We start from the raw sequence: 24,309 nt of genomic DNA, 5'->3' as shown, positions 1-24,309 counted from the left end.
ATTGAGGTTTTTATTATTCACTTAACATAGACTAAAATGAATGTTTCATATCGTGGATCAGTTTTTTGTTGTTATGCTTAGTGAAAAAAAGAAATAACGGTCCTTGGTGGTAGTAAAATATAAAATAAAATAAATAATTCTGTTAAATTTCAGTTCGAACCTTTGGTTAGTTTTTGTAACAACGAATCTCTCAATTTCATCTTTAGATAAACACAAAATATTTTCTTGAATGTTTTTCGCAGATACTTTGTGGCACATTTTAAAAACTTTATAAAATAAAACAACTTTTCAAACACTTTTTTATTGGTTCACTTTTTCTCCGACCGGTTTTGACAAGAACCTTGTCGTCATCAGAGTTTTTTTCATCATCACCTTGTCAACATCAGTATATGATAAACCCTGTTAATGACAAGGTTCTTGTCGAAACCGGTTGGAGAAAAAGTGTACCAATAAAAAAGTGGTTTAAAACAACGTTTATTTTATTTTATAAAGTAAACAATATATTTTATTTAAAAAAATTAATAGAAAATATCATTACTATGGAAATTTTCTGTATTTATTATGATGCATAAGATTATTTTTACTATTGTTAATGAAATATTTTGACATCTCAACATAAATGAAGAAGAATATGGAATTCTGAGTATTTACAGGGTTTATCAGGGTATTTTGCATCTGAAAAGCACTGTAATCGTCATATTATATTTTACTTGCGAAAATGAATTAATTACAATGAATCCTTTTTTTCACAGCTCAACAAAAATTAATAAAATCATGGAACTCTGGGTATTTGCAGGGCTTATGACCTGTCATAGGTTGGTTAAGTGACTACATTACGCACGTGCAACATTCACCATTCTTACCATGATTGACAACCACACTACTCAAATGTTCTGAACTCCTAGATTCAATTCAATTCAATTCAATTCAATTCAATTCAATTCAATTCAATTCAATTCAATTTATTCAATAATTAATATATACATTACAAACAAACATTTAAGGCGTATATATTAAAAAAAAAACAAATTAAAAATTACACAAGAAGACTCTTGTTAAATGTGTAGAAGAATCTCGCTTCGGAAATCTCCTTCGGACACATGGAACAGATATATTGATCAATCTCATGACACAGTACATGAGTTCACAACTGCCATCTATGTTGGATTAAAAAAAACTTTTAAATAACAGAGATCCCTTTATTTGAATCCCGGATTATTTTCACATGCTAGGAAATGCCTGAAAACATGATTTTCAATTTATAATTTGATTAGTTATTTTTATTCTCAACATCTTGAATTATTTAGACAACCCATGACTTCTTTGTAAGAGGAAATTGATAAATAAAAGAAATAATTAAATAATTTAAGAGAATACTTCTTAAAGTTATTTCACACAATCATTTTCTAATGTAGAAATAATAAAATCGTAAACAAATGCAAGCGATTCTCAAAATCAAGTGTTTCTAGAACATTCAATGTTTCACTCCTAACGTGGTAGAATCAAAGGCATATTTTTTTATTGAGGAATTTTTCATTGAAATGAGAAATCTTTCCTCATATATAAAGTTTCTGTTTTATGTGAACGTTCTATGGTGAACGAAGGATGTCTATTTTTAGCTAAATGAATTCCGGCGCTATATCTCTGTCCGGTACCTCGGACGGGTGATGGTTACACAAAAAATAATTCACGAGCCTTTTTCCTTACAATACACCAGAAACGTCTCTATGTACTTTGTCTCAGTAAATTAAATACAGTGAGCTAAATAGCAGTGTAAAAAATTCACGAAAAATCCTTGAATTTGTTCTACAGGGTTTTTCACATACTGTGATATAATATACTCAAAACATAATAGTATTCTTACATTTTGACATCTCAACATAGATGAAGAAGAAGAAAACTTACAGCCTGTCATAGGCTGGCATAAGAGATCAAGTTATACCAATCATATATCAAGTTATATATATATTATATTAACATTTACCATTCTACCCATTATTGATAACCACACGACTTAAAATTTGGTACTCAAATATGATACGATTCATACGTCGCTTTATGTGTGAGTTCACACAACGATAACTCCTCAAGGGATTTAAAAAAAAATGGGAATTGCATTTGTTATTTACCTTACAAGGTTTATAAATCATTGAGTGGATTTTTTTTCTTCTAATTTAAAAAATGATCTTATATTTTAATCGGTGTTGGGAACAGGAGGGGTAATAAAGTGTGCGCCAATCAGAAAATTTTCAGCATTTGCTCATAACTGGGAGAAAACTACGTAAAATTCCTCTGGAGAAGCCGGACTGTTGACTATCGTCAGCAGACCTTCCGTTCCACTAGAAGAGAGTTCGGCATTTCGTGTCCCAGGTTAGTTTATGGTACTAATGTCCTTCAGAGGAGAATGAGATAACTCCTCAGAGGAATATGTGGAAAATTTACGTATAGCAGAAATAATATACAGTCTTGGTCATATGTATTAGATACCCCCTACAAAATTGGTTTATGTCTTTAAAAACTACAATTCATGGAATGCTTGCAATCTTTTCGGATTGTATTGTATTTTGATGGATTTTACCTACAACTTACTACCTGCCATCCCGACCTACGACAATTAGAGGGGTGGTTAATTTAAAAACACTCTTTTTTTACTAATTTCAAAGGTTAGTTTTATATTTGAAACACTGTATTCCAGTTATTTTAATCACTAAATACGTTTAAAAAATCATTTAAATCTTCATTATTCTATATTAAAATGTCCAAAACGTGATTTGAGTGAAACTGAGCGGTAAAATAATTTTATTGAATTTAGAAGGTTAAATAGAGAAATGCTTCCATTGTGCAATCCAAACAATAATTAAAAACATTTTTTTAATCTGGTCCTTATAAGATATTTCAAATAACGTACTTGAAACATTTTTTTTTTTTTTAATTCCATTAAATGATTCGCATAAAACTTTTCTCGTTGCTTTTCCTAACATAGGTAGTTCGATTTGTTACTCAAACTTGGCATTTCCTTGTTTTTTCGGCGTCCACCCGTTACTGGGGTAAACTTTACTAGATCCAAGCGATCCTTAAGCAAGTCGAATTGAACGAATAAGAAAACTGTGCTAGCTCAATTTTTTTGTATGTTTTTTCTACCACGTACAAAATCGTATTCTTGTGTCTGTGGTAATTATTTTTCATAAATAACCCTTAGGTATAATGGTAACGAGCGATTGCATAGATCGACAATAAGAATTATCACGATTCTACAAGCCTTGTAAAATCGTGACAAGTGAACGGCATGGAGTTGCTGAACAGATTAAAGATTGATTAGTGTAAATCGTAAATAATTATTTTTATTTTAAAGAATTTTTAACAGGTTGATTTAAATATATTAGTTGGTCGTAATAAACATAATTATTAGTCACAAGTAAAGTCGACTTAAACTAAGAAAACTAAAACTAAGTAGGGCAATGATAAGCGGTGCTGCATAAGCTGTAGCTAGATTTTAGAATCACTTAGAAGTTAAAAAATAAAAGTAAGTCATCCATTTGCTCTTCGCATGAATGTTTCTCAGTTTTAAGTTTAGAACACATCTATCCCTAATGTTGACAAGGTGCTCATCGAAACCGGTTGCCGAAAATAAAAGTGGCTAAAAACAAATTATGAGCTTTATTTTATAAAGTTTATAAAATAAGACACAAAGCATTAGTAAAAAACGATCAAGAAATACATTTTTATTCATTTCAGACATCTCTCTTTCCGATTTGGTTGAATAGCGATACGTTACATATAGTTCTATGGGAACACTTCGACCTCCATTATTATTTTACATGTTCGGTTTCGTAATACCAGACCATAAATAACAAAAGTGCAATTTTCATATCCCAGAAGGCATAATTTATAGGCAACCTTTTGTAGAACAATTCCCTTTTTCTCTTCCATAATCTGAATGCAAAAAACGTGATTTAGTGACGAAGGAACAAGCATTATTTCCAAGAAAACAAAAATAATAAGATTTATTGTCCCTTCGTATGCGAATCTGGCAGAGCTTTATTATTATACGTACTATAAATATTACGTCTCGCAGTTCCTATTGAGTGTCTGTTCTTCTCCAAACATATTGGATAAACTAGAAATATAAATAAACATAAAACTTATGAAGACCTTTACTTCAAATGAACTTGGACGAGAAATCATTGAAATACTTAAATATCAATAAATTTAAAATTTATTCATAATTTTTTAATATATATATATATATATATATATATATATATATATATATATATATATATATATATATATATATATATATATATATATATATATATATATATATATATTATATATATATATATATGTATATATATATATATATATATATAATATATATTTATATATATATATATAAATATTTATATATATATATATATATATATATATATATATATATATATATATATATATATATATATATATATATATATATATATATATATATATATATTATATATATATATATATATATATATATATATGTATGTGTGTGTGTTTGTATGTATCCAAATCTCTAATCACATGAGTTTGTCTGGTGTCGAAGAAGTAGCATGCACAAGATGTTTTCAATTGAAACATAAATATAACTTTGTACACGTGTGACAGTCACCATTTTACCCATGATATATTTATTTATTTTAACTACATGTGGAGAAAAAAAATGTAGATATATAAACAAATATAATACAGCTAATATGCTGGAGGTTCCGGGTTCGATTCCCAGGGGGTGAATATTTTAGTGATATTTTACTCTAATATTCTTTTTAATATTACCCTGGACTGGTCCCTGAAACGCAGGAGTAATGACATTACCTTTATATAAGTAACGATCAAGATATCACTGCGTCAATACAATGCAGTGCCCTATGCACCATAGGGTGCGGATAAGGGTTAGGAAGCATACAAATTAAAATATTTGTAAACATTAATGTTAAAAATATTTTTTTTTAAAAATACCCCCTTATTTGTACCCTTGGTGTCTAGAGATGTCTCTGTTGAGACGAGACACCTTTTGTATCACATCAAGGGTTAAATCCAATGTTTGAGTACAAAAGAAAATATGTTAATTCAGTACACGTCAAAAAAATCACATAGTTCAGCTAGTAATAAACCATTACCACGATAAATAAAGATTTATTCATCCTTTTATGCCTATTTGGATTGGAAGGCAGCCATTTTGATTTCTATGATTGATTGACAAACAAAATGGAGTGGATGATCTGACACCTGACGAAGATTTATGTCCAGCAAAAGTTATTCGGCTTTCTTAAGCTGTTTTTTCTTTAAATAAATGTATGTTTCAATTATTTCACTTTCACGATTCGTTCAATGTCGAGTGTCTTCAAATAAACGTGATATTTTTATCGAAAAAGGGCTTTATTGTGTTAATTTTATCGAATTTAATAACCGAGAGTAATTTTAATATCAATCATTTTTAAAGCTTCTAAAAATGACAATAATTTCTCCAATTAAAATTTCGAAGAACACTTAGTAGGATTTGGATTCATTTTGCAGTATTCCATAATTTATTATTATAGTAAAAAACAAAATACAATTTAAATATGATATCACAAAACTCGTTTGTTTTTGTGGGAGAGAGGGATTTTTTTTTAAAAAAAGGAGAGGGAGTTACATTTGTTAGTTATGTTCGTTGGTAATACAATTTATTTTTATTGAAATTGTTTTATTTAACATTTTTTTCCTTCTTGGATTATAAGTGAATAAGTATGTACTCGTATATATAATGTGATGCAGTATGAAATGGTGTATGCAAAGACAGAGTAGTGAGGCTTTTTCCGTGGAGTGGTTGATTAGTTAATAGTATATTGAGTTTAATAGAGACGGTAATAAATAAATATTATTTGAAATCGTGCAAAGGTTCTAGGGTTTGTATTTGATTCTTGTTTAAAGGGGTCGTATTTGAAGGGCGTGATAGGTAAAGAAGGGATTTCTTCATGCGTTAATCGTTTGAGAATACGACAAAGGGTATTTGTAGGTGCGCATGGTGTCCCGTTTTTTCAGGCGGAAAAGGAAAATCCTGTAAAGGAGAATGGAAATGGATCTGTTTTCATTTCCCTAGTAGATTGACCCAACGGCGTTCCCGGTGGAGTGTGTAGATCAGCGGTTCTCAAAGTTTGCTGCCCTAGGTCTCTGCAAGGTCTCTGCGATTGCTTCGCAGTGACAAGCACCATAAATGTCAAGATATCAGATTCAATCACAAAATCCCTGTTCATTACAATTTTACTTGATAATTTTTGGTGTAGGGGTCATGATGAATATCCACAACTTGCCACGTAGGATTTGACTGTTTTTCTCTCGTTCCCAATAACATACTTGTGTAAAACAGGATTCTTAGGTCATACAACTACAAATACAAAATACTGCAATAACAGAACTGTCTTTGACTCAAGTCTTTGACTCTTTTCTATGATACCTGATATTACAGACAAATTCATTCTACAGTTCGCCAAATTCATTCTACCTCTCACAAATTTTACTAAATATAAAAAAAAATCAGTTGAATCAAAGGTTATTGTTTATTCTAACAGACACTGGATTATTCACCCAGCGGATGATACACACACATAAAAATGTGATGAAACATCTATCGTTTTTATGTTTTTTTATTTTAATTTTTTTAATATTTTAGTATTGTATTATTGTGTGCTGTTTTGTATAGATTTGTTTTGTTAGATAGGAATAGTATTTATTATTTACGTTGCCTGTTATGTACAAGGTTTATAGATTATTAAATGGATTTCTGCTTCCTCTAATTTCATTAAAAGTTTTATTTGAATCTGTGTTGGGAATAGGAGGGATGATCTAGTGTGGAGCGATCAGGAACATCTCTTTTAAGTATAGAAGTTAATACCTGTTTTTGTTTGATATTCAACAAATCAAATCAAATAATGAATTAGAACCAGGTTTAACTTATTTTAGGGTTCCTTAAAATATTCTGTGTTTTTAAAGGGTTTCGTCCTGAAAAAAGTTTATGAAACGCTGATGTCGACAATTTCTATAATAAAAACACTATTTTGTCACACCTGAAAAAATGAGATTCGAGTTGTTAAGATTTTTCAAATGTATTTTTATGAAAGTTGTTTTTTTTATGATCGTAAACTATACCCAATGATGCAAAGGGCACTATATTGTGTTATGTTGATCGTTAATTAAGGTGAATAGTTCTCCGTTTCATGGTATCACTTTTAAAAATGATGAGAGTGTATGATACATGGTTTATGACCTGTCATAATCTGGTTTAATGATAACTTTACACACGTGCCACATTCATCATTCTATTAATGATTGACAACAACATTGCTCACATTTTTGGAACACATACATACAAGTACCCTGTATAACATAAATCTCATTGCGCTTTTGTTTGAGATCAAAAAAGTCATCTGTGGTTGGTTTGAGAACCTTGAGTCTCTTATTTAGTAAAGACCTTTTTATTAAGATGTATGCAAGGTCCTTAACGGATTATTTTACACGCTGGAGACGCCTGAAAACATGACTTTCAATTTTTGTTCAGCTTATAATTTGAATGTAAAATAAAAGAAACCAAGGTTTATGAAAAGGAATTCGGACACAGACAAAAAAGTGTCGTGAAAAAGTATAATTATTATTATGACTATAACTAAAAAAATAAAGTGATTTAAGTATTCCTCCAATCATTTTCCTTACTCCCTCCTTTCTTGCCTCCAAAGCAAAGAAAGATCGAAAAAAACTTGGCACGATCAGGTATGTAAAATATATATAATACTTAAAAGCGGTCAGGTTAGTAGTTGAAGTAATCGGCGGGAATGTATGAATCGAATAATGTTTGAAAATACAGAGTGGTGTAGCGTTCTATTTTCTCTGCCTACCCCTGCGAGTAATTAGTTAGATGGTTTGTTAGTTCCAAGATTATTATATTATAAATGTATATTAGGTACTTTAGTTTGTTTTTTTTTTCTTATAAAACTGTTTTCAATTTTTATAGTGGATACTCATATTTTATTTTTATTGAAAAATTTTCCGTAAGTTTTTTGTCCCGGATCGAAATTCGATTGAAGTAACATAATGGTTCCCAAATAAGTTACTTTGTGTGGAAAATGTTGTGGAAAAGCGATTAAAGTATTGAATAACCCGAAACCTTGAACCGTGGAAGTGAAACCATTTTCAGATGGAATAAAATGAAGTTCCACGAGCAGGTATTGGAATCACGATATGTATAGAAAAATAGCGTAATAGCGTTACTTTGTATTATACCTGTATATCCGCTACAGTCACCACCAATTTATTATAATTATAAAAAAAATGTATTAATAAAAAACAGACAGACGTAAAACTTATATTCAAACCCTCATCTGCACCCGCATCATATAAACGCAGTGTTATCTTGATCGTTAACACATGAAGGAAAGGTAATAAGCCCTCTGTTTCAGGTACCAGTCCAGGGTAATATTGAAAAAATATTAGAGTGAACAAGTCACTTATATTTATTTGACCCCCCCTTTGGAAATCTAACTCGAAACCTCCAGTACGGTAGCCGGACATACTGACCACTACAGTATGGGGGCAAACAAAATTATATAGTTTACTATTATATTCACTTTAGTGAAACAATAGGCAGGGTATGAATATTACTCAAAATTTGCATGCTCAATAATCAGAAAACACATAGAAATGCTTTACTACAGGTTTATTACCTTAAATTGGACGTTTTACACAGGCCTTACAAATCAAATTGGACGTTGAACAAATTAAATCGGACGTTTTACCACACAAATTTTATGTTGTATTGTATTTTATTCATATGAGTGCTACAAGTACCGTTAGTGTAAATACCTGCCCATATTTTTTATTCTTAAGACTAGCAAGTGTGTTAGTCATCAAGTTGGCAAGCCTGCGCGGCGCGCTGTTATGGTCTGTGCGCGCGATTTGCACTGAAGTTTTCAGTTAAGATTTTCAGTACTACCTTTAATCGTGAATACTACTTTGAAAATACTTTTAAAAATATCTTATTTTTTATAAAGTACATTATGACGTCCAATTTGATTTGTAAGGCGTGCAATTTGATTTATCTAAAAGTGAATTGAACGCTTAAAAATATTCTCATGGGAAATCTTTAAATACATTTGCTTCAATTATTGTGGTTTATCATAGTTTTCTTCATCTTTTTCTTATCTACACTAAATAATGCACCAGGAAGTAAATTGGGTAGCTATCGTTTTAAAATAATATTCACATAATAGCAAGTATTTAATGTTAATGATTTTCGTGACCTTTTTAAGCTTTTTTATTATTCCTTTGCAGCCAAATACTGTAAAATATAAAACGTAAAATTATAACAGATTAAAAAAATCAGGTGATTATTTTAATTTGGGTAGATAGTGTACACACGATATACAGTTACAGCACACAATGCGGGACTTGAGTTGCTATTGTTAGAGAAGCAATGCTCAGGGATTCAAGTGTATGAGAAAAGGTAGAACGGAACTGGTCATGAGGTGGCGCAGGACCGGATTGTGGCGATATGTATTTAAACGAGCGATAATATTACACTCAAAATACTTGTGTTACTTTGTAAAACCAAGAAATGTCACCCTCTTGGTTTTATCGGCAGAACACTTTTTAAATATAAAAATAATGGCATATATTTAATTTTAACAGATTTTAAATATTTGTATTACAACAAAAATGTTGTAAAATTATAATAATAATAAAACCCTTGCCGCACCCAAATGGTGCATAGAGCACGGCTTCATATAAACGCAGTGTTATCTCGATCGTTTACACATGAAGGAAAGGTGATCAGCCCTCCACTTCAGGTACCAGTCCAGTGTAATATTGAATAAATATTAGAGTGAAAAAATCACTTTTATTTATTAAACCCCCCTGGGAATCGAACCCGGGACCTCCAGAACGGTAGCCGAGCATGCTGACCATTACACTACGGAGGCGGACAAAAATTATAAATGAAATAATTAATGTATGTGTGTAAAATTATAAATGTATGTAAAATTAAATTCACATATTAAAAATGTCTGTTTTCCATTGTTTTTCATTTCCATTTAACCAGACTGAGCTACAACCAGTGAAAACTCTATTTTAGAGAATTGTCTGCATAAAGGATAGTTAGAAAAGGGAAGGAAGATGTGGAAAATGTATTACAAACACCTAGATCAATCGTAAATAAATATTTCCTGAATTCATTTTGCGATTGGGGGGAATCGAACCCAACGCCAGTTCCGCAGTCGAGCGTCAAACTAGATTGTTTAATGTACACACTGCTAATCCGTACAAGCCTCTTAAGGCCAAATAACTTTTGCCTTAAAGTCTCTACATTCTTTTCCATAATTTTCGACTTTATTAAATAAAACTTCTTTGTTTTTAACAACTTTTTATTGTTTTTTTTTCTCCAACCGGTTTCGATTTCGATTCGAATCAGCGTGTACTTGTTTAACCCTGACGATGACAAGGTTCTTTTCGAAACCGGTTGAGAAAAATTACTAATAAAAATACATTAAATACAAAGTAGTTTTATTTTAAAAGTTTACAGTAAATTATCTGTGAAAACATTAAAGAAATTATAATTTTAAGATCCGTCTAAATGCGGTTCTGCAGTATGAATGATTCCGGGAAACATTGTCTGGCAAATGGTGGTCTTGTTGAATGCTCGATGACTTCCACAGTTCGTTCAGCCCTCCACCCTTCTCTCACATTCCACTATCTCCTCCATCTGTCGTCGTCTGGCTGCTTCTTCTTTTCGGTATTCTGACGACATCTTCTGCTCGGGGTATCGCGATGCTAAAAACTAAAATATTCAAATCGGAAACAATCGGACGAACACGGGCGAAGAATAAAATGACAAAAGGTGAACTCTGGGAATTGCAGCAAGTAAAAGACAATTTTATACATAGAACATGACGTCACAAAGAGATGCATTTCTGTATATTATGTAGATTTTAGTTTTATTTGCTACTACAACATTTAGAGTGTCTCCAAATATTTGTTTACATATCTGGATTATCTCCAATTAGGAGTTATTTTTATAAAAATAATAACTCCTATTGGAGATTCAGATTTGCGAACAAGTATTTGGAACCACTCAAAATATCGTAAATAAATTGACTGGTCAAATTAAAAGTTAAAAATAAAAATATAATAAAATGAAATTTTCTAGCATTTCTCAAATAAATATCTTATTTTGTCAAAAATTTTGTCCAAAAAATAAATCAAAATTGAAAAAAAAATCTAGATTTGTGAACAAGTATTTGGACACATTCAAAATGTTGTAAAAAAATAACTGGTTAAATTATAAGCTTCAATAAAATGGAAAAGATATTTTTAGAATGTTTCAAGTATGTGAATATAATCCAGGATTTGGACCTCACATACAATAAAATACAACTTAGTAGACTCAAAAAATCTATGTTTTATTAAAAATTAATACACAAAAAAAATATAAAAAATTATTACTCCTTACATACTCCTGAAAGCTAAGAAATTCAGGCTCAGCGGGTTATTCTCAAACGAGGAATTCAAAATAATACACCTGAATCACCTGAATTCAGCACCCGAGAACTATTAAATATCTTAAAAACTAAGTAAATCGCTTAACTTTGTAAATCTAGTGCAGTAATTTTCGCAGAACGGAGTTCTAAAGCCGGGAATATTAAGCTCACTTTCTCGGCATCCAACTGACTTAAATAGCTTAATTAGTTGACGTCGGGAGTCTCCTCAGTGTCCCTCGGTACGCCCCCTGTATCCCCTTAAGGTCCCATTTGCCACCTTAATATTACCTACACAAATAATTAACAACTTGGTATTAAATGGCTCTCGGCGAAGATAATTGAAGGAGGTTCTGTTTTTACACTGCTGACTCTGAATTTATGTATACTTATAAGTCACCGGTAAGAAATAAATTGTTATTCAAATTGACGTTCTTACTTTTAAAGTGAACCTAAGTTTTTTTAACGGAGGCATTTTTGATCGATGAAAATTGGTTTGTGCCGTTTTATCTATTTATTCTTTTTAAAACAATATTTATATACACATACAATTTCCGCAATGATAACCATTTATGAATATTTCCAACATATCTGTAGTTCTACCAAGGTGGGATTATCGTTAATCGCATCTTAATTGAAAAGCAACTTAATTTTCTTTACCTAGGTAACTTTTTTTGCTTAAGTACCGTTTTTGTATTGAAAAAATAGTTTTTTTAAAATACTCTTATCATTCGTCGTTCACTTTGTGTAATACCTCTTGAAAACCATATTTTACGACTACAGGTTTTAGAATAAGCATTCCGTCATCAGGATTACCTGATGAAAAGGTTATTTTGAAAGAGTAGTCGTGAAGTAGAGTTTTTAAGTGGTATTACACAAAGTGAACTATGAATGATAAGGAAAGTGTTAGGTATTACCATACCACAAAGTTAATAATGTATTTAAAATGTTTATTAATTTATTTATTGTGATTGTTAGTTAGTTATATAAAAATACCCTAAATTTAAAAACTAATAAAATTGTTTTATGTTTTGGAACAATTTTTAAAAATTCAAAAGTTCACCGTCGGATTATTTTATCCCACGCGATCCTCCGTTTGTTAGAATTTTACAAAGCGAGGTAAACTTTAAGTAGAGTTTATCTCCTTCGGTGCATTCAAGGTAGAAAATAAAAGGGTTGTCATGTAACGAAATCCCACCTAATGGGATACTGGTTGGAACTGTCCAACACCACAAAACGAGTTCTCGCACATACGCGGGCGGGCGACGGACCACACTTCAAGCCCGGGAACTTTTTGCAGGGGGTTAAAAAAAACTTCTTACCCGTTTTGCCACATTTCAAAGTGCTTCTAAAATATACATATTTCTCTTATTATTTTTTGACATCTTAGATAAAGAAGATTATGGAATAATTAAATTGTAACTTTGTTTTAAAATCACTATAAACATTTTATTATAACTTAATTATAATATCTACCGGTTTCGAAGCTAACCGCTTCTTTATCAAGACTGATTAATAACTAATAGTCTTGATAAAGAAGCGGTTAGCTTTGAAACCGGTAGAAATTACAATTAAGTGATAATAATATATTTAAAGTGATTTAAATGATTTAAGTGATTCAGATGTAAAACAAAGTTACATTTTAATTATTAAATGGAAAATCGCAAAGTTAGTGCTTCAAATATAAATTATAACATTATGGAAGTCTGAGATGTCTGTTTACGACTGTCATAGGCTAGTTTAAATGATCACTTTTCACACTTGTAACATTCTCCAATTCTACAGAACTCTTGTAAATTCTAATTCTTGGAACATCTTTATATATGGTTCAATGTCGAATCAAAGTGCTTGAATCACTAAAATTTTACTAGAGACATCTATTGGTTAATCTAAATATTTCTATTCATATCTCAACATAGATGAAGTAGAATATGGAAGTCTGGGTATTAACAACGCTTGCCAGGATCACTTGACCAGCCTATAACAGGTCGTAAGCCTTGTAAATACTTAGACTTTCATATTCTTCTTCATCTATTTTGAGATGTTAAAACATTAAAATAAGTGATTTATTGAATATTAGAGCTCTGCAATAATTAACGAGATTTATCTTATATTCTTTTCCATTTAGAAAAATTCAAAACAATTTCTTTCCATTTATATAAATTCGTAGATTAATAATTGTGTCTCATTCAAATACCATGTATGAACCCACAGGAGTACAACAGACACATGATAATCGATAATCTAGTTTCAACTATATATTTCCAATCGATTCATTACATGTCATTGAAATGTTTTCTATGTTTTTATTGTCTTTCCGGGCTTACTATGGTATGCGATATACTTTCTGTAATACTATGGCTATCAGGTTACATAGAGGCCCTTAGAGCAGCTTTTGTCGTTTGTCAACGAGCATTTTTTTATGTTTATTGTATGTGAGCTTTATGAAGGAGGCTTTAGTCCCCAGATGCGTTGCGCTGTGTTCAGGAAAAAGGGTACACGACTTTTAGATGTGACTAATATTACACTCACTTTTTGGTTACCCGATTGGGATGATATTTGCTACCTTTCTCGGTTTATATTTATTTATATCTTGACTCTATGATGTCAAATATATTCTGGGTGGGTAAAAATACGCACTGCGTAAACAAATTTGTGTAATAATTGAATCTGTAAAATAAGAAAAAATTTAACAAAATAAACTTAAACTAAAATAAGAGTGAAAAAATGATTTGCTGACGTTTTTTTAAGCTGTTGTTTTTGTTAATTTAATAACTAAATATTTTTAAATTTTGTTTTAATCCTAAACCTTGAGGTTAGGTATGCAAGCCTCTAAGGTTCATCTAAGGTCATAAACATCATATAAAATAAAATGAAGAAACTGGAAAAACATAACTATAAAAAATATTAATACGAATAGCAGTACACTGAAAATAAAAAGATGTCAAATCAAATATACACAAACATAAACATGCATACATTCATGCATATACGTATATATTTATATACATTTATGTAAACAAATAAAACAATTTTTTTTGTTTAAAATTTTGTCACAAAATATATTACAATTTTATTGATTAACTAGATATGTCTATTTAAAATGATTAAAGAAAACACTTCGTTTTTTACCACTTGAGTTTTATTATAGACTACATGTTTCAGAAGTTAAACTTCCATCATTCAGGTCTGTATAATAACAGTTATTATACAGACCTGAAAGATGGAAGTTTAACTTCTGAAACATGTAGTCTATAATAAAAGTCAAGTGGTAAAAAACGAAGTGTTTTCTTTAATCATTGTAACATGTCTTACCACAAAGTTAATGCCGAAACAAAAAATAAAATTTCTATTTTAAACATATCTTATTCTAGTTATGTTTTGTCTCTTCAAAAAAGAGAATAACCTCTTGTGCTTGGAGAGAGAATATGGAGAAATATAAATATACACACCTACAAGCCTCTAACACTCATTTGGTATATAAATTTTATAAAAAAAGTATAACAATATATTGTATATAAACGGTAGAAAAAAGAAGATAAGTGTGGTAAAATAATAGCGATAATTAATACTACTACTCTACTACCATCATGCCGTTTCCCCACAAGGGTAGGCAGAGAGGATGGAACGCCACACCCTTCTGTCCTGATATACACTCCTCGCCTCCTTCGCATCCATACATCTAGTCATATATGCCCTCCGATTACGCAGACTTTTGACACCGCCAGATTTTAGGTTCTGATTGATCTGATCGTGCCAAGTCTTTTTCGGTCGTCTTTTCGTCGCTTTCCTTATCACACAGCGATAAGTATGTACAGTAAAATATCCTTGTAAAATATATTTTTTAGCCTTTCAAATTAATATACAATAGACCAGATTGCAACCCCCTACATTATCTGTATTTCCTAATGTGCGCATTGTCTTCGTACATATAGCAGATAAATTGATATGCATCGCTATCAATCGTTGTTGATCAGCTTAATAGTTACGTAACTGATTACCTACCTGTGTTAAACTGATGACATCCATGACAATATATCGTTTCTAATTTCCGACACCTACGGGTATGATATCATTCATGAGCATATAACCCAACATTACATAGATAATATTAGCTTGAATTGTCGTGTGAGGAAGGTTGTATTATTTATTGATTTGGCATTAACTTTGTGAAAAAACATAATGATTTGGATATAATAATATATTACTTGTAACAAAGAGATTGTATTATCACCTGTCGATGAGGAGATTCTCAAAACTAGTCCTGTTTACATTAATAAACTCAAATAGTGGTCTTATAGAAGTGTTTTATGTTTAAGTCTTTATTGAAAATTTTAATATTATTTTTTGACATCTCATCAAAGATGAAGAAGAATATGGAAGTCTGGGCATTTACGGGGCTGACGACCGTCATAGGCTGGTTTAACTGATCACTTTACACACGTGTAACATTCACCAATTCTACCCATTATTGACAACCACACTACTCGAATTCTTGGAAGTTCTACATATATGAACCAGTTTTGAAACATTGTTCTTGAATCAATTGAACTTTACCAGAGACATCTATTGGTGAGATGAAAAGAAGCTTTTTATTGAGCAGAAACTCTTTTATTAGTGTGTGAGGTCCGAATCCTGGATTATGATCACACACATGAGGAACGCCAGAAATTTTTAAGCTTGTGCATATAAAACTAATTTTTTTTTTGCAAACTGTACCATAATTAGTTTATTTATACACTTATTTATTGGAATACCCACAGAATAAAAAAAAACAATATAGTTCAAATAACAGGTTTTCACTCAAAAGTAATCAACAAAAAAACTGTCATGTACATAAGTATAATTATATAATATTATAACTTACATTTCTTTATCAAATAATCAAATAGTCAAATACACATCAACAATATTTCCCTTGAACGTTTTAATAGAAACATTTTTGGTGTCTATTTGATTTAGCATTACATTGCGCATTTAGCAGGTTCTATTTAAAAATGATTTTTGGTAGAACTTGGTATGCATTTTAGGGATTTTGAATAAATTTCATTAATTGCTTCGGCAGTCACTTTGTGTTAAAATCCATTCATTTTTAATTAATGTTTTACCTGGTAAATACCACTATTTCTTAAAATCTACTGTGACGTATGTCACATACGGTGTTTGAAAATGATGCGGAATGCATCGAAACACGTGTTACAGGAGATTTTAAGAAATAGTGGTATTTACTAAGTAAAACATTAATTTAAAAAAAATTGAATGAAGTTTTGTTTCTGGTCTGTGCTACCGGAACTCTATAATTGATAAGTGATAAAAGCTCTGGGCAATCTACATAATAATTTAAAATTTTGCAAAGGAAAATAAGGTCAGCAGTGCTCCTACGTGTTACAATCTTGGGTAAATTCATAGATTCATTACTTGGAACCATCCGTCTGAAATTACAATATGGTATAAATTTTGATTTTATATATTGATTTCTTGAATAATTTGTGGCACATTTTATAAACTTTATAAAATAAAACCACTTTGTTTTCACCACATTTTATTGGTACACTTTATCCAACCAGTTTCGACAACAACCTTGTCATCATCAGGGTTTATGTACTAAATTCTAAAACATTGAAATACTCATAGTTAATAACCCTTCCCTTAACAAAAACGATGAGTATTTCAATGTTTTAGAATTTAGTACATAAATCCTGATGATAACATGGTTCTTGTCGAAACCGGTTGGATAAAGTGTACCAATAAAAACGGTTAAAACAAAGTAAATTTTTTTAAATGTATGTATTTATTGATTTTATTTAACAAATGGTTAAATAATTTCTAGATTAGAATTCACAGCTTCAATTCAGTTAAACCCCCAAGAGGCGAGTGAACTAGGCTCATCCAGAGAGACTCAAATGACTTAATCTTTATTTTTGCAATTGAATTGTCAAGCCCAGAGATGGGAATTGTCTCGGGTCTGTTAAACCCCAAAGCGAGCGATATATTCAGATTACTGTTAACCCTTATTTGGATTGTTAGCCAAACCACCTATAAATGACCTTTACCTTAGTAAGTTGTTTCTATTACAAGTTATCTAAACATTTTACGTTTCAAATTTCGTTACTCAATGACTTTATGGATGGTGGCGGCAAGATTTACAAATTTATTGTTTTTTTTTATCAAACCCTTACCCGCACCCAAATGGTGCATAGTCCACTTTATCATATAAACGCAGTATTATCTTGATCGTAAACACATGAAGGAAAGGTGATCAGCCCTCCGCCTCAGGTACCAGTCCAGGGTATTAAAAGCTGTCCCACCGCATGCCCAGATCTGATACAGAAGTATCTAGGGTTCCTGGCCAGTCCAGGGTTATATTGAATAAATATTAGAGTGAAAAAATCACTTACATTTATTTGACCTCCAGAACGGTAGCCGAGCGTGCTGACTATTACACTAGGAATGAAAGTTTCAAATCCACGAATCAACAATACAATCGAAAACATTGAAAATGATAGCAACTGTCAAGAAACACCCTGTCCGCCATAAGCAATATTTTGGTTGTGTTGTTTTTAATTTAGATAGATGGGCTGCCATTGCGGAAAAAAACTGCATTTAAAACACGCGCGTATTCGAAAGCAACGCTGTTGTTTTTCTTTGATGCGTTTCTGTGTTTTTGATTTTGAAGTTCATAAGGTGTGTTAATTGTATATATCTGGCTGTGGACCTGTGTGGTCTATCGAATCTAACACGTGGAGTAATGGGAAAAGTTAAAAAGGCTGTAGTCATCTCAAGATACCTGAAAATTTCTTTATTGAAAAACCGTGACATATGAAGGAACTGCAGAAAAATTAAAATAAATAAAACTTGTATGTGACTTATCATGACATATGGGATCGAATGCAGAACGGACACCGCAAGAACAAAAAACGCTCTAAGAGTGTCAGAAATAAAGACTCAAAGGAGCATATCCGCCAAGAGTCTTCGAGATATAATAAGGAACACCAGAAATAAAGAAATATGCGAGATAGATGATGTCGTAAGGTGGAGAAGGCAAATAAGAAGACAATGGTATGCGCATGTGAGGAAAATGAAATCATTTAGACTCCCCCATTTAACGTTGGATGGCCAACCCTGTCAGACCATTAAAGAGATGGATTGACAGCTGGGAATCGCAGGAGGCTAATCACTCTTAAAAACATACCACAAAGCCTACATAAGAAGGAGAAGAAGAAAAAGAAGTGTTTATTATGATTTGTGAACTTTGCTGGAAGGTACTTTCTTATATTATATGAGATATATTATTTCTTAATTGTTTTACGCAGATACTTTGTGGTACATTTTATAATATCTTTATAAACTTAATAAACTTTGTTTTCACCACTTTATTATTTTTTGTGCTTATTTTAAATCAAAAACATTAAAATAATTTCATCAAAAAATTCCACACACTCCACAAAAATTCTAAATGTTATTTTTATTATTCATTGCATAGCAACCCCAAATAACAACTAATGGAATCACTAAAAAAAACAGTATGAAGCTACGCACGCATACATAAAGTGGAGAACACACAAAAAACATAAAAACCTTTAAGAAATTTAAGGAATAGAAATTCGAAAAATATCAAAAATAGGACTGTTACTTAAATTTGATTGATTATTAATAATTATTTATATTCAAAGCATTTACTTTGTGGTCAAACATTTTAATTGATATTAGTAATGTTAGTAAATAACCACTCACCGACTACTTCTGTCTACCGGTTTCGAGACGTACCCGTCTCTTCGTCAGGACATACACTACAATTTAACAATCATGCGAACAACACTACACCACACCCACTTAGTACTATTCACATACACTATCACTACACATGCAAAACATGCAGAGCGAGTTGTTAGTCCCACCATGCTTTTGGGAAACTAAATAATAAAGTAAAAAATGTAATATAAATATACGCAGGTTGGAAACTATATTAGGATTCAAAGAGAAGGGGGTAGGTTCTGGGAAGTGGGAGGAGTTGAGTTAGGAGCTGATCGGTTCAATGTTACGTCGAATAAAGGGCTGTATGGAAAATTTATTTGGTTATTTATTAATTGGATGCTATTTTTAATGGATTTTCTAATGTGAAACATTTCCATATTATTTAATTTTAACCCTTTATCATTTGTGTGTAGTATTTTTACCCCTGTTTCTTTATTAAATTCGTGATTGGACTCTATCAAATGATTTGCAAATTCAGAAAAATTATTATTATTTAAGCATCTTATGTGTTCCTTTATCCGAGTATTGAAATTTCGTGTCGTTTTACCGACGTATACCGACGTACAGTTATCACACTGTAATTGATATACTCCCGAATTATTTAATATGTCATTTCAATCTTTATTATTTAATAAGATTTTACCGATATTATTGTTGGTATAAAATGCAGGCTTAATGTGATTTGGAAAATATTTTGATACTTTGTTAGACATATTATTTACTAATAGGATTCTTCTCCATTTGTTACTAGTATTCTGTTTTTTATCATTATTTATACAGGGATATAAAAATTGTTTCACTGATTTTTGTTTCAATTTTCTATTTAGAAGAGTATCGATTAATTCTGTTGTGTATCCATTATTAATTGCAATTTGTTTAATTGTATCTAATTCTATATCAAAATCTAGTTTCGATAAAGGAACATTTACTAAACGATGTAACATTGAATGAAAAGCGGAATGTTTATGGGAAATTGGGTGATTAGACGAATTATCAATGACAGTATCCGTATACGTAGGCTTACGAAATATATTAAAATCTATACGATGATTATTGATCATTAAAGTCAAATCTAGAAAATTTAATTTATTATCTTTTTGACTTTCTAACGTGAATTTAATTTTTTCATTGAACGTATTTATGAAGTTAAGAAATGAGGTTAATTGACGTTCTGTCCCTGTCCATATACAAAAAATATCATCTACAAATCTTTTCCATAAAATTATATTTTTAATTAAATTATTATTCGATGTGAAAATTTGGGATTCGATATTATCCATGAATATATCTGCAACTAGGGGACTCGTTGGAGCGCCCATTGCCAGACCTTCGGTTTTTTTTTTTTTTTTTTTTTTGGAAATAATTTTGATACTTACGAAATTTCAATACTCGGATAAAGGAACACATAAGATGCTTAAATAATAATAATTTTTCTGAATTTGCAAATCATTTGATAGAGTCCAATCACGAATTTAATAAAGAAACAGGGGTAAAAATACTACACACAAATGATAAAGGGTTAAAATTAAATAATATGGAAATGTTTCACATTAGAAAATCCATTAAAAATAGCATCCAATTAATAAATAACCAAATAAATTTTCCATACAGCCCTTTATTCGACGTAACATTGAACCGATCAGCTCCTAACTCAACTCCTCCCACTTCCCAGAACCTACCCCCTTCTCTTTGAATCCTAATATAGTTTCCAACCTGCGTATATTTATATTACATTTTTTACTTTATTATTTAGTTTCCCAAAAGCATGGTGGGACTAACAACTCGCTCTGCATGTTTTGCATGTGTAGTGATAGTGTATGTGAATAGTACTAAGTGGGTGTGGTGTAGTGTTGTTCGCATGATTGTTAAATTGTAGTGTATGTCCTGACGAAGAGACGGGTACGTCTCGAAACCGGTAGACAGAAGTAGTCGGTGAGTGGTTATTTACTAACATTACTAATATCGATTATTAATAATATTCAAATTTTATTTTATGGCTTTTTTAATTTCCAAAATCTCTAAATTATGCAATGAGATTACTTTTTTATTAGAATGTAGTATTTCAATGCCATTTTTAAAATTAAAAGAGTGATTGTTATTTTTAAAAAAAAGTGGTGAAAACAACGTTTATTAATTTTATAAAGATGAGATATATTAAGTTCGTGGACTTGTAGCATCTTTGTTTACGTAAGGGTTAAAGCAATGTCACTTTCAAGTACCTGAAAAGGTTCGTCGCCACTTGCACGACCTTTTACCGACGGCGTTGTCGCCAAAGGCACTAAACTAAATAAACTTATATATCAACAAAATATATAACCGCAAACTGTTAATCTAACGCTCCGCAACTGGGGGGGATTAAAATTAAAGGTGAATTATGCAAATTGTGTACATTTGTATTCGGGGTACGTTCGTTCAACTTTATCTCCAAGGCTTGGGCGACCCGAGGGCTACTAAGCAATTTGCAAAGAGTTGGGCTACGTATTTCTCACTGTTTATGTGTGTGCCGGAAGTGACTTAAGTAAAGAAAAGTAATATTTCATGTCGCAAAATAATGTTGAAAAAATCCTAAGAGGTTGGATGTACCCCAAGCTAGCTTCAGTTAATGGATTGATATTTGATCCGATCATTTTAAAAATTTCAACTCTTATTAAAAAGCTTGTTGAGATTGGCAGGATTTACAGGTCATTGGCTGGTTTATAGCTGGGTCTAAATCCTCGACTAAATTCACATACTTGAAACCCGTACATATAGTAAGCTCTGTAAATGCCCAGATTTCTTCAGCTGTGTTAAGATGACAAAAGTGAAAAAAAACATTGTTGAAAAATGTACAAACGGCATATAAACCAAAAATAGGGAAATAATGTAAAAAGTACGATAGAACAAAAAAAAATTTTTTTGAAAAAAGCTTACATTTACTTTAAGAACAAAGTAAAAATGATAAAAGATCACAATAACAGCAAAGACAAGAGTGAAGATAAAGGTTAGAAGAAGATGGAGAAGTTTAAATGTATTTCTTGTACTTCTCGACTTGTATTTCTCATATCGCTCACTGCTTTCAACAACGTCATGTATCAAAAAACTAGATTTTTCAGGAGATCATTTAAAAAAAAAAACTAACTAACCATCACGCCGCTTCCCCGCAGGGGTAGGCAGAGAGAATAGAGCGCCACACCACTCTGTCCTTGCAAACATTCTTCGCCTCTTCCACGTTCATGCATCTCCTCCTACATACCCGCCGATTGTTACGACTCCTAACCTTACCACTTTTAAATATTTGGCATACTTGATCGTGCAATGTAAGATCATTTTTTATGTTTAAAAATATAATAAAATGTATTAAAAATAAATACCAAGCCACTTATTGAAGTTTTTATTGTGCAACAGATCTTTTTAGGTAAAACCTGAATGTTTTTTCTCCATTTGAAAAATATTTAGTTTATTTAAAAAAAATTAAACAATACATTTTCTTCAAAATGCAAAAACAACACTTTCTGCCCTGTGGCGGGTAAATATTAAGTTAAAAATATGCCACTTTTGCTGGGATATAGTTTATTTTCTAGGCATTCTGAAAACATGCACAACTGAAAATTGACGATTATTGATATGACGTTTTCGAAAGGAGTAAGTGATATGTCGTTCTATGACTTGAATTGCAGATTCTTGATGTTATTGTTGTGAAACCCCAGAAACCGCAATGGTATGGTGGGAATATCATCCCAAAATAAATTGATTGAATTCAAATAATGTTGATAATAAGTTATCTGGTCAAATTATAAGCTTATAATAACAATGGTATTTTCTGGCGTTTCTCATGTGTGTACTAATATAAGAGTTCTGCTTAATAAAAAGCTTCTTTACATCTCACCAATAGATGTCTCTAGTGAGGCTCTAGTGATTCAAGAACAAGGTTTCTAAATTGGTTCTTATGTATAGAACTTCCAAGAATTTGAGTAGTGTGGTTGTTAATAATGGGTGGAATTGGTGAATGTTACACGTGTGTAAAGTGATCACTTAAACCATCCTATGACGGTCGTCAGCCCCGTAAATGCCCAGACTTCCATATTCTTCTTCATCTTTGATGAGATGTCAAAAAATAAAATGAATTGGAGCTTATGAGATATTTTCCAGATCGGACATCCGTTTTCAGGTTGATACAAAGACCTACCCCTGTCGGTGGACAATATTCAACGTTTTATTGATTTTCCTGGAGGTTAAGGGTACAGGAATTGTAAATCCAAGTTTGTTTTATCCTTGAGCTCACACGGTATATTCAGGCTTATGAAATATGTTTCCCGAATACGTCGTATTTCCACCACAATAGTAATTGATGACGATATTGTTCCGTTTTTATACGCGCTGGCAGTTCCTCTGGGACGCTGGAGCGGGCATCTTTGATTTATATTTGTTTCACGATATTACAAAATAACCGTGCTGCTTCGCACGGGCGCTAGTTTATTATCTTGTTCGCCGAAATAACAGGAAATTAAAAAGCTTAAAAGCCAAGGAAAGGGAAAATTCGCGTTTTTAATAATTCAATAAATTTCAACTGCTTGTACCTCGCGTTTCGTAATAAAATAAGACAATTCACGAGGAAAATTACCTGATTTTCATACTTTATATTAAAATCTATTCAATCAAAATTGATATTGAATAATGAAAGTGATATTAATGGTAGATCCAATATTTAAATTAAGATAGAAATTATTCTTTAGTTCAATCATATTTCTTTCGACGCTTATCATACACAAGGGAAAAAAGTAAAACGCAATATTTTCGTAGATGTTTCGAATACCATTAACTCTTTATTTATATATATATATATATATATATATTTATATATATATATATATATATATATATATATATATATATATATTTATATATATATATATATATATATATATATATATATATATATATATATATATATATATATATATATATATATATATATATATATATAAGTACAAAAAAAACATAAAAATCACATATAATTAAAACACTACTTCAG

Source organism: Brachycentrus maculatus, unplaced genomic scaffold, assembly GCF_059751285.1.
Source record: "Brachycentrus maculatus isolate JH-2025_06_01 unplaced genomic scaffold, ASM5975128v1 h1tg000117l, whole genome shotgun sequence".
Lineage (NCBI taxonomy): Eukaryota > Metazoa > Arthropoda > Insecta > Trichoptera > Brachycentridae > Brachycentrus > Brachycentrus maculatus.
The sequence above is the reverse complement of the archived record's forward strand: the minus strand, read 5'-3'. Positions refer to the sequence as shown.